This window comes from Lepisosteus platostomus, chromosome 6, assembly GCF_059453375.1.
Source record: "Lepisosteus platostomus isolate fLepPlt1 chromosome 6, fLepPlt1.hap1, whole genome shotgun sequence".
Classification (NCBI taxonomy): Eukaryota; Metazoa; Chordata; class Actinopteri; order Semionotiformes; family Lepisosteidae; genus Lepisosteus; species Lepisosteus platostomus.
In genome coordinates this window covers 44,851,475-44,863,805 of record NC_142616.1, presented here as the reverse complement: position 1 = coordinate 44,863,805, position 12,331 = coordinate 44,851,475, and the positions used below count along the sequence as shown (strand labels likewise).

At 44.2% G+C, this 12,331-nt stretch overlaps 1 long non-coding RNA gene across 1 annotated transcript; it reads right to left on the bottom strand.

The window, feature by feature from the left end:
* Positions 1–5,082: 5,082 nt before the first annotated feature.
* Positions 5,083–7,540, bottom strand: LOC148661788 (uncharacterized). Its single transcript, XR_015939598.1, has 2 exons — positions 7,061–7,540; positions 5,083–6,590 (listed from the first exon to the last, which is right to left on the bottom strand). It is a non-coding gene; the product is annotated as an uncharacterized LOC148661788 (long non-coding RNA).
* Positions 7,541–12,331: the final 4,791 nt, after the last annotated feature.

The following is a 12,331-nucleotide window of genomic DNA, read 5'->3' as shown; positions in this document are numbered from 1 at the left end:
AGTGTTTTTCCCATGTCCCATAAAAAGCAGTGGTGTATCTGGAACCTGGGACAGGCTGGCGAAGGCAGTGACACCTTTGCGGTTTTAAAAACGGACCCAAACTGGTCCTCTGAATCACTTTGCTCAGATTTTCATGGTTTTTTTAACTTGGAGGCCCTAAAAGGTCAAGAGATGAAGATGGTGATGTCTGGGAGCTCATCACAATCTGAGGAGGGGTGGTCAGCCCGCAGAGATCTCAGGAGCCTGAAATCACTGGTTATTAATTCCTTTACACTCGTCACCCCATCTGGCCTCACTGGGGTTTGGCTTTTCTAGAACTGAGCCAGGAACAAGAACCCACAAGGTCAAGGCCATAAACACCAGGCTCCTCTGGACACTCATTCCGCTACCCCTCCTCACATCTCCGGAGTAGCCTTCTCGCTCTGCGCCAGGAACCCTCGCAGAAAAAAGCACAATCCTCATATAAATAGCTGAAAGTTAACAGCACTAAATATAGGTGTGAGAGCTGGGAGGCCTCACATGGAGTGCTGGTGCTTCTGCCCGCCACTGGGATGTGCTGTGGCACTGTCCCCTCCCTTCACTTACGAACACTGTACCCTATATCTGAACAGCAACACAACCAGCTGTTCAACTGAAAGAGTAATTTCCTTCATCGATTTTGTTATTGTGTTGTGCGAGGAAACTGATTTTGAAAGTGTTGACACACTTTTTCTTTTAAAATTTCGGACACAAAGTGTGTGGCCCTTGTATGTGTGTGTATCGAGTGTGTTATGTTGGTTTTCCATATTAGTTTTTCAATTTATGCGACAGGTGGTGCACAATTTGATGTGCGAGTTCCCTTCTGCTCTTAAAAATAGTAAAGAGGGACACTCCGTTTGTGAGTATCTACCTTAAATAAAACTATACAAATACTTTAAAAATACCCTCACATGGATCCCCATTACACAACATTTCATATCTATTGAAAACTAAAAACAATTTGCCCCAAACAAGTTCAATAATAATTCCACTTTAATAGTTTATTTGCATATGAGAGCCGTGGACACTCCAGTGCTTGTATTACTATAACAAAGATTGGATTGCTGGTGCCAGGGAATTTTTTTTTTTTTAAGCTCACTTTATTAGCCATATACAATTTCTTGCATTTGGAATTCATCTTACACATACCCCAGCTTGCTCTCCATGAGACACACAGACAGGGAGAGAAACTTGGGGTCAGAGCGCAGGGTTGCACAGCACCCCTGGAGCAGTTGGGCTTAAGGGCCTTGCTCAGGGGCCCAACGGAGTAGGATTCCTCTGCTGGCGGCGGGATTTGAACCTGCAACCTTTGGGACCAGGGAAATCACTGCTTGACAATCAGCAGGGGACAAAAGAACCAGGACCAGAACTGAAAGACTGGGAGGAAGAGTGCTAGGGACTGGCTATGTTCTTTTGCCCAGGGTAGGGGGGTCCACTGGGATTGTTCAGGAAGCTGCAGGGAGAGATTCTTCCGGTTACTGGAGACCCAAACTCCCTCAGCCCACACTGCCGCCAGAGCAAAATGAAACGCATTGCCAGCTGTGCTTGGGTTAATGAGAACAGCTTCAGCAGCAGCATGGGAGAATGACACCCCCCCCAGATATAAAGGGCACAGGAGTGCAAAGCTAATCAATCTATCGGGAATTTAACCAGATACATCAGCACACAGCATCACTACAGGAAGCACAAAATTTAATTGCAAGCACCAAGGAGCTTCAGGAGAAGTTATACATATTCCATAGCAATATGGAGAAGTGATTCCAGCTTTGCAAGGTTAAGGGCCAAGTGCCTGCCGGGGACACTGCTGCTGTAGCCTTGAACAAGGTACTGTACTTCACCCACACTCTCTCCAGTTCCCCTAACTGCACATATGCACCCTAGCACAAGGAGTAACCCTGTGATGGTCCAGCGTCCCATCTGGGGAGGAGTCATGTAGTTTTGTTCTGCTGAGACCTATGAAACCCAGGGTGAGCTCTGAGAGATGAGCTTCTAGGCTCAAGCGTGGACTTTACTTACTTCTAGAGCTCCATAGAAGCATGACCCTGTGTGCACCATCGAAAGAGCTATGGGCCAGTTTTAGAACTGGCCTTTAGGAGAAGTCACATTTAAAATCCAAAGGTCACTGGCAAGGTCATTTTAGGTGCTCTATACTTATATTCGTATGTATGTTCCAGACTAACCATTAGATATCTGCATTAGATATTTTACTAACTTTACATTTGTACAGAAGGACAGGTCATATGTAATATGAAAAGATGTAATATGGCTACCAAAATATTGTGACCAAAAGTTGTAGATGAGGCTACAAGACACTAATCCTCTGTGATGATCCACGATCCTACAACCCTCCATAACCTTCCACTGCAGTCTTGTCAGATCTGAATAATGTCACCTCCTAAAGTACAGTGTCCTCTGTCACCATACACTTCTGGGGCATTTTTGAATTAATTTTTAAAATTATTTCAGAATTTTGGTCCAGGGGAAAAAGCATCACCACCACCACTAGCAGGACTTTGTCGTTGCTTTAATCATGCTATGAGATAGAAATGCTGCCTTGGTCTTATGCATATGGCAGTGTCTTTTGACTATTTCCCAAATTTTGGTAAAAATCCAACTGGCTGCCAAACCTTGTGATTTTTAAGCCTCAGTTTTACTCAACACTTTCACGCAGCATTTCCGACCATTGGTATGGATTTTACAGACATTTGAAAAATTGGAAGAACACCAAAATGAATAATTGAATCATATTAACAGTAATAAGCACTATGCTTCTATTTTTGCCATAATTCATGCCAGCACAACGATAGTCTATGTTTTAAACCAATAGCTCTTTCTGCACATGTGTAAGTTTTACAGTTTTAAAAATTGAGCAGATAGGCAGCTGCAATTTAATTTGATAGTTGAGTCAGGGAAGAATAAATCCCACTATTGACTAATCTTTCTATTCACTTTGACTCCAGGTAATGTACTTACAGGGGTTTCTGAGGATCTAAGCAGAATTAGCCTCTACTTCTTTTTTTACAGCCACAATGCTCTGACGCCGCTCCAGACTCTGACCGCCAGATCAGAGTCTGTAATGCAACAGCGCCACCTTGTGGTTAAAGTTGAGACTTGAAGCGTAAATTGGACATTAACAATATTGCTGAGACCAAACCTACTATGGTCTCCACTAAATATACTAATACCGGACAGCACAACGATAGTCTATTGTTTTAAAACAATAGCTCTTTCTGCACGTGTAAGTTTTACAGTTTTAAATATATAGGTTATTGATTATTTTTGATAACCAAGTGATCTCATAAAAAGAATGTACTCACAATTTGGTAATTTAGTTAAAATTACCAAAATTAATCCATTCAGAAAGAACCTGCATAACTAGCCATTCAAAAAGACATAGTTTTAATCAACAGAAGAATGGTGAAAGATAGCCTTGCCCTTTTGCCCTGAATAATGAAGGTGTCCTGGTTACTGTTGGTGTGTTTGAAGGCGTTGAGGTCTGTGAGGGAAGTTGCCCAGAGATTGAGATGTTCATCTTCAACAGTCCCCAGACTGGTCCAGAGAATCCTGGAGACTGGCTCTGTGAGGCACAGGCCACAGGGCGTCACCCCAGTGCCGGATATCCCATGAGGCACTGTAGGCACAAGGCCTAGGGCCCACGAAATTTTTAGGGCCTACGACGGAGGGAAACACTTGTGACTAACAAAAACAGGCTGAATAAACATGCTGGCAATTGCTTTTATGTGTTCCAAATCAATACTCATATGCTATCTAACAGCTGTTATAGACACTAGAAGGATCGAAGTGACGGTCGCTCGACTCGCTCCATCAATCACGGGGTTTAGCATTAGAATACTTGAAAGTGCATCATGTTAATCAACGTAATTCAATTGGTGTTTACCCCTCTTTTTGCCTACATACACCAAACTCCAGAACTGCGGCACCCCACTGTCGCATTCACACTTGGGGCGCAGTGGCCACAGAATGACAACCTCCAGGAGGAGAGCAGCCCTGTGGCCACAGGACGACTGAAGCTCAGCGTCTGCTGTGAGGCTACCTGTGAGGGTCATGGGGCTGCTGAGAGGTGACACCCCGTCTGAGGCCTGAGAGCAAGGGAGGAATGTTGTACTGTGATACTGTGGGGAAAACAGCAGCTGACACTGATATGGAGGAAATAGTAATTTCTTAACCCAAGAAGAAAGTCTTATGAAACTTATCTTTTCAAGCAATGTGGACCAAATTAAGCTAAAATATGTGATTGAACTATTGAGGAATTATGATCATAATGTGGAAAGGGTTTATGTTGATGTTGAACTATATAATAGTTGGTTCATTATATTTTAAACTCTCATTATAACTGTATAATAATAAGAGTTTATAATTTTGGAAAAGAAGACTACAAGGTAATGAGGCAGAGCTCGCACACAGTTCAGAAGTGGGATGGTAGTACTTCAGAATCATAAATGGCTCCAAACTAAGTCATCCCTGACTTGACCGGTTCAATGGAGGGAAAAAACAGAAGGAGAAGAATGTTCTGCAGACTGTGTAAACTGTGTAGACTGTGTATACTGAGCTACAGACTCAGCTGCAAAAAGACATAAATTGCCAGGACAGAGAAGACTGGTGCAACAGGGACAAGAAATAAAGCTAAGCGTTTTTCAGTACAACAATTCAAAGAGCTGTAAAGGTTAATATAATGTTATGAGGTAACACTGAGTTGATAATGGAAGATTACTAAGTGTGTATCTGACGAAGATGTTTGCTATAGATGTTAATAACAGGTCCCACGTCACAGAAGCTGAGGGGTATTTTTAACATTACTGACACCAAGGTTCGGCAGGGTCTAGGACAGCTTAAACCAATAAATCACCGGGTGCCAGTATTTTCAGTATCTTCCCAGTCACACTATGAAGTCAAGGGCTCTGTCCATGGGCCCACATTTGATTTCTGCAGAAGGCAAACTGTGCTTCCACCCTGAAGAGAATGTCCTGAGAGAAAAGTATGTGCTGCAAAACAAACGTAGATGGATGACTGAAAAAAAGAGCTGTGTTAATAATCAATAATTAAGCAAGAGGCTATTGGCTGTATTTATTATGTTTTCTGCTGCCACATGAATCAGATATAACCTCCACAATTTGTATTTCCCCTATCCTGTCTGATGCTGTTTTACTGAGTCTTTATTATCTCCAAAGGGCAATTATTGTTACAGCTGCAGACAATACAGTATAAAGAAAACCCACAAACAAACATTACAAATGTTAATACTCAAAATAATTGGTTTTAAGCAAGGTTATAGCCACAGGTATAAATGGGAACTTAAATGTAACTGATAGATGTAGGACAGGCCTGAAAGATCAGCACCAATGACTTTCTGACATAGTTTGACATCACTCCCCAGTTTGTTCTTACTGCTCAAATTCAGATTCCCAAAACAGCAGATCAAGGTGAAGATAAAACAGATTAAATAAAAGAATTATGAAACATGATCACCAATAAATTTTTGAACCTTAGAATGTTTAAACTTCCTTAAGAAAAATAGACACTGTTGCCCTTATTTGAAAATAGAATCAACGTTTGCCTCAAAATTTAGTTTGCAGTCCAGGAAAGTTCCCAAACACATATATTTATCTACATTTCCACTGATTCGCCCCTGATGGACATTTGAGTCTGGGGATCCTTCCTGAAATCCTTCCTGAAATCAATTTCAAATAGTTTTGTTCGCACCAAGCGGAAAACACATCTGCAATGGTCCCATGGCCCCACACATCTCCTTGCAACAAACTGATAAATAACTGTTCAGTACAATTCTTGTGCATTGAGAAACTAACAGTCATTACACTTAAAATGTGATTATTATAGTCTTGTACTGTACTGGTTGTGCTAAGGCAGATTTGCACTTTGTCGGGCTCTTTATTGCTTTGGCCTGTCCATCCAAACAGATTGCCATGGTAACCTTTTGGATATTGATTTATAAAGAACAGAACCAGAGTTAAGAGTCCCACAGGACAGTCACAGTGTATGGACAACAAAGGAAAGAAACGAATTGTTTTTTAACGTTGTTGGACAATCTTTCCCAACTTTTGGAATCTCTAAGTATTGATCCATTTTTCTTACCATTGTAAGAAACCCTTGTCTCAGTATTGGAGAGGTGTACACTATTCCTTTATGTCCCTCAGTTAATAATCCAGTCATGGTCCTGGAGTACCAGTGTGTCTGCAGGTTTTCACTCTGAATTTCTTTAACAGCTTCTTCCAGCTCTTTGGGTGCCCCTCCCTTCAGTACCTGGAATGGACACCCTTCAGACACACCAACCCTTCAGGACCAGGACTGGACACCCTGAAGACACATCGACCCTCCAGGACCAGGACTGGACACCCTGCAGACACACCGGCCCTCCAGGACCAGGACTGGACACCCTGCAGACACACCGACCCTCCAGGACCAGGACTGGACACCCTGCAGACACACCGACCCTCCAGGACCAGGACTGGTCACCCTGCAGACACACTGACCCTCCAGGACCAGGACTGGACACCCTGCAGACACACTGACCCTCCAGGACCAGGACTGGACACCTTGTGTCACGTTCGTAAACCCCCCCTCTTAAGGACTCCAGCCCTTCCTTGTTTTCTACTCATCCACCACACCTGCTCCCTGTTCCAACCCCCTTCTTCAGTTCTCCTTAAAAGCCAGGCACTCACTCTATTCCGGGATCTCCCTTGGTTTCCATACCAGGCGAGTCCGGGACCTGGAAGCGCCTTGTCCCGTCAAGTTTTTAGTTCCTGTTCCGACCCGGTTCCTGTTTTTAACCCTGTTTGTCTTGGATGGACCGCCCAGCTTTGGACTTTTGCCTCCTCTTGGATTCTCCCTTGGACTCAGTTCTGGATCCTTTGCCTTGGCCACACCTTCCCCGATCACCAGCGCACCACAGATACGCCCCCTGTTTTCATTCCCGACTCCCGCATTCTTTTTTCCCCGTGTTTTCCTCACTCATCCCCGGATTGTGTCGTCTGCATAGGGTCCGGAAAGAACGCTTTCGTTACACCCTGCAGACTCACCAACCCTCCAGAACCTGGACTGGACAGCCTGCAGACACACTGACCCCATAGGACCAGACTGGACACCCTCCAGACTCACTGACCCTCTCGGACCAGGACTTGACAGCCCTTGGGCTGGGGACCAGCCAAGTCTGAGTTGAAGGTACCAGCTTGGTCCAAGCAGAGTCTTCTGACGGTGCAGCAGACACATTACACACAAGAAGAGATAGAAATTGTTGGGGCTCAATGTAAACTGAGGTGTACAGTAATTGAGTCTGAGCATCAGTGGTCTGCTGTAACTTTGTCACATGACAAGGTGCTGTTCACGTATGAATCAGGATGCTCCTTGCCTTCTTCTGTGACTTATGCCAGAGTGCACTATTGCAGCTGAGTCATGCCCTGGGTGTGATATGTGATAGAGCAGGCCTCCAGGTACTCTTGGTTTGGTAACCCCACCTGTCAGAGCAGCTCACTTAATAATGGATCCTCTAGAGCAGTGGTTCTCAAACTGTGGTACGCGTACCGGCAGTGGTACGTGGCGTGCCGCCCGGTGGTACGCCAAATGACCCTGGAATTGTGTTGTGTGCGCTGAAAAAATCGGGACGGGTTTTCATATTTTGTATTTTTATGTCGAATACGCAGCCTACGTACTACGATACAGTGCGCGCTAATACTTCAGTGGACACAAGAGATACTCTGTAATTCTATACCACTCTATAGGAATGCGTGCTACGGACGCAAGTGACCAATTGTATTTAAAAAAGCTACTGTATCTCCAGCAAATAGGGAGAAAGGAGAATGTGCGTGATTTTGGAACAATGCCAACGTTGTAAACACAGGAATGCATAGAAATGCGTGCTATGAACGCTGGTAATCTTGTGAGCACAGGAAAGCGTGAAAAATAACAGAAAAATATTTAAGAACTGTTCTAAGTTATTTTGAGAAAAATACACCGAGCGTCTCTGTTTCTCTCCCATGCGCATGAAATAAATACTTAAAATAAACACTGAAATAAAAACGGAACCGTGGAAAAATGCACGCTTGCGGATTGCTAAAGCAGGTAAGCCCCACACTATTATGTGTGGAGAAAAAGCTGCTGAACAGCTCGACCTGCTGCCCCCCCCTCCCGAAAGACACAGTCATTCATAGAATTATTGAAATGAAGGATTATATCAAAAGTACGCTGACAGCGCGCGTTAAGATGAGCAGATGTTTTTCACTGCAATTAGATGAGTCTGTAATCGATTTGGCCAATTTGCTCGTTTACGTTAGATACGAGTTTGAGGGTACGTCCCGTGAGGACTTTCTGTTCTGTAAGCCGCTACCAACAGGAACTACAGGAGAGCACGTATTTCAGCTTCTGAATGAATTTATCGAAGAGAATGGCATCGACTGGATAAAATGTGTCGGAATTTGTACAGACGGTGCTAGAGCAATGACACAGCGGTGTAGTTGCACGAATTAGAGCGGTTGCTCCAGAAATTAATGGTTTCATTGCAACATCCACCGCGAGACCTTTGCCGTCAAGAAAATGCCTGACGATTTAAAATCTGTTAGACTGTTGTGAATTGTATCAAGGCTCGAAAAATTAATTCACATCTGCTTTGCTCAACTAAACAGGCTCACCCCTCTCACTGAAATGGTGCTTTTTTATTTTTGTGTTGTTTTTTTTTTCTGTAAAACACTTTGAGAAGCCACATTTTAATATATCAAACAAAGTTTATTATTATAATATTTATTATATGTATGTGTGAGTGTGTGTGCACGCGCGCTCGTGTTGGTCATTGAGAATTTCTGGGGTTCCTATGAGATGATGACTTGAAGGTGGTACTTGGATGCTTTGGTTGGATTAGGGGTGGTACTTGGTCCAAAAAGTTCGAGAACCACTGCTCTAGAGGATTCTCCAGGGCTCCTCTAAGCTGTGATCTTTAGAGTCTGGAGCAAATGACTCAGCAGGAGTTAACAACAGGGGTTTGTTTCAGAAGCAGGTCAGTGTGTTGTCCAAAACATCAGAGAGTAAAAGGACTTGTTTAGGCCCTGTGTTTAACAGGGGTGACCATCCCTGGTCAAGAAGATCTACAATCCAGCAGGCTGTATAGGCTACAATTAAATCATCCATTGCTGGACAGAGGGAACAATTTCATTTTGACAAATTAAGCAATTCAGTATATCTGCTGTGGATTAAGGATCTGCACCTGTGGCTGGAAGGTTGCCGGGTCGTATCCCTCGGCCGGCAGAGGAAGCCTACTCCGTTGGGCCCCTGAGCAAGGCCCTCAACCCCAAGTGCTCCAGGGGCCCCGTATAAATGGCTGACCCTGCGCTCTGACCCCAAGCTTCTCTCCCTGTCTGTGTGTGTATTTCTCATGGAGAGCAAGCTGGGGTATACAAAAAGACAAATTCCTAATACAAGAAATTGTATATGCCTATTAAAACTATCTTATCTTATCTAAGGTGGAGGTGAGTAGAAATATAAGGACCTGAATGAGTAAGTGGATGCTGAGGAACAGCACGCATTAGAAGATGAGACCAAACACTTAGAAGACACAGGAAGGCAACTGGGTTCCAAGTCTGTTTTTATTCTTCTGTTTTCACTCACCATAAACCTCCCTCCCATCCCCTCCCCTCCTTCATCTCGAAATCCCTCGGCAACTCTCACAACTGGAGGAACGCACTGAGTGCTGGCGGATTTATTACGAAGCGTCTTCCCTAAAGCCAGTTTCTACAGCACGCAGGGAAACGGGAAGCACAAAGACAACACGCCGGAGAGAAAGCAAAGGCTTAAAGTTTGCGAGCTAGCCATTGTCCTTAAAATGACAAAACAGCACCAGTAACCCTGCTTCGAACTCCCACAACTTCCTCGTTTACAGTACAGCAGCATGGCAGCCAAGTTCCTGTGTCTTCCGATCTAACCTCTGCCTGAGTCCACTGTCACAAGGCCTCATAGCCTCATCTTTCAAGTCACTTACTTCATGTCTCTAAGGGGTGGCTGGGGAGGAATTCTCTACAATCTACAGGAGGCACTCAAAGGAACTCCCCCGACAGGAATTATTATAGTGTCCAAAAGACTTGCTGGATATCTCAGTCTACTACTCAATTCTCATGTGTAAAGCTGAACTGCTCTTAAACATCTTACTGTCTTTGATCCAGCTGTAGAGTGTGGATGTGCACCTGTGACAGGTAAAACCTGCAATGGACAAAACCTACTCCATAATGGGATTGGGATTTTTTCCCCCAATATCTGCTACCTCATCACCACGAAAGGTCAGGCGGCCTTCTCATTTTCTTCATCTTCCTCATCCTCTCGTGCTTTTCTGCTGCCTAGAGAATGTGTCCCCTTGGTCTCTCCCACAATGCCACAGCTCACCCTCTGTGTCTTTCACCTCTTAATAAATTACAGTGCCAGTGCCTCACTGCCATGCTTATATAACTCAATTCCACAATTAAAAATAAAAAATACATACTCAGCATCCTTACTGAATTGAACAGTCACTGGTTCCAAGGCCAACGCCAGTCCACTGTTTTCAGTCAAAAGTTACATCATCACAAACACAGCCACCCATGACTGCTACAAAGAAAGAGGCTTGATGCGCTGCAGTTTGCCTGGGTAGCTCATCACGTCAGTTTCTTTAACTAGAGAGAAAAATGACTATAGTAAATGCACTTGAGCTAGGGTTTTTCTCAAATCCTTACATTTCTTTATCTTGGGTCACTGTGCTTTACAATGCTTCCAATGGTCTCTGCTACACTGGACTCCTAATTTAAATACATCATTGTAACATAATAAAATGTCTTAGAGTTTTGTTGCACAGTTCCCATAGATATTTACCCAGGCAAACAATGCAGTTATCAAAATCTAATGCAGTGAAGCCCAATGATGACCTGATGCGAGTGTAGGAATATGCAATGAAAACAAGGCAAACTTGTACAAACTATGGGAAAGATGCAAAATCACTATGTAAATTTAATAGAACATGTTTCCCCCAGGGGCATTTCAACCCATGCACACGGGAACAGACTGCACGTGGCAGAAGAGGCTGGGAGAATGAGAGTCTTGCACGGCCTCTTCCTGTACACGGAGCACCGCTCACACTTTCTAACTACCTGCAATAGCTGACAGAGCCCTGGCTCTCCGGGGGTGTTCACAGCTGGAGTGAGGGCTCAGGCAGACTCTCTCACAGCTGTCCAAGGATGGCCAGCGACTGTACTGAAGGAATGCAATAGCCAGGCTGGCACCCTCTGACAGACAGCCTCCTTCAACACCCCAGACAATGAAAAAACAGTTAACTCAAAAAACCTGTGACCTGGTGCACTCTAATTTGGGACGTGTACAAACGGGACCATGAGTACACATGCAGACATCATGTACACTGGGCAGAGTCCTCTAGCTGAGGAATGCAGCCATCACGCAGGCAGCAGTGATGCACGTGCCTGAAGACATGCACTGCTCTTGTGCACGCCCATGCTGCTCATGACCGGGTGTCATTCCTCCACAGTGTGAATTTTCACACTATCCCATAATCCCTCTGACTGTATACCAATCACCACCGCTCGCATCAGTGATACCACATGCACAGCCTCAAAATCCCTTCGCTTTCACTCTCTCAGGAAGCGCTTTGCTCATTGCAGCCTTTTCGCTATCAGTGCAGGAAACTCACCGAATCCTCTTGGGTGTCGGAATCCTTATACAGTACTAGTTTAAACACCCTCATGGTGCTCTTCTGTCGCTTCGCTTCTTACGTGAATAGTCTGCCAGGTGTGTTTTGTGACTGTCTGCTCATGTGTCTGGCTGTCTGAAAAGGCACCCTGAATCCCAGTGAGAAGACACGTTGGTGTGTTGAATGGAGTGCTTTTTGCTCAGTAAAATGTCATCTGCAAGCTTTTTTTAGCAAAAGCTTTCTACACTTAAGGCATAAACTGGTAAGAACAGAATTCTTAAGGATGTCTCGCAAAGCTAACTATTCAAACAATACAACAGGTTCTTTAAGATGCTTTTTCATAAATTCGTTTTAGCCAGAACCCTTAGATAGCCTGCATAATGACAGCATACTAATATAATTAATGACTTACTGTTTCCTTATTGGTTTACCTTGCTTTGCTTATGGATAATTTTAAAATGATCCGCTGACATGCAAAGAGCTCTCTGTCCAAACGTCTGCCCCTTGCTTGTGTCTGGATTGCTTGGGTCAGAGGTGAAGCACGACAACAACAACCCCTGCCACCTCTTCTTTATAAGATGTGTTCCGAGACATGTTTGTAAAGAGACATCTGCCAATTTCAAA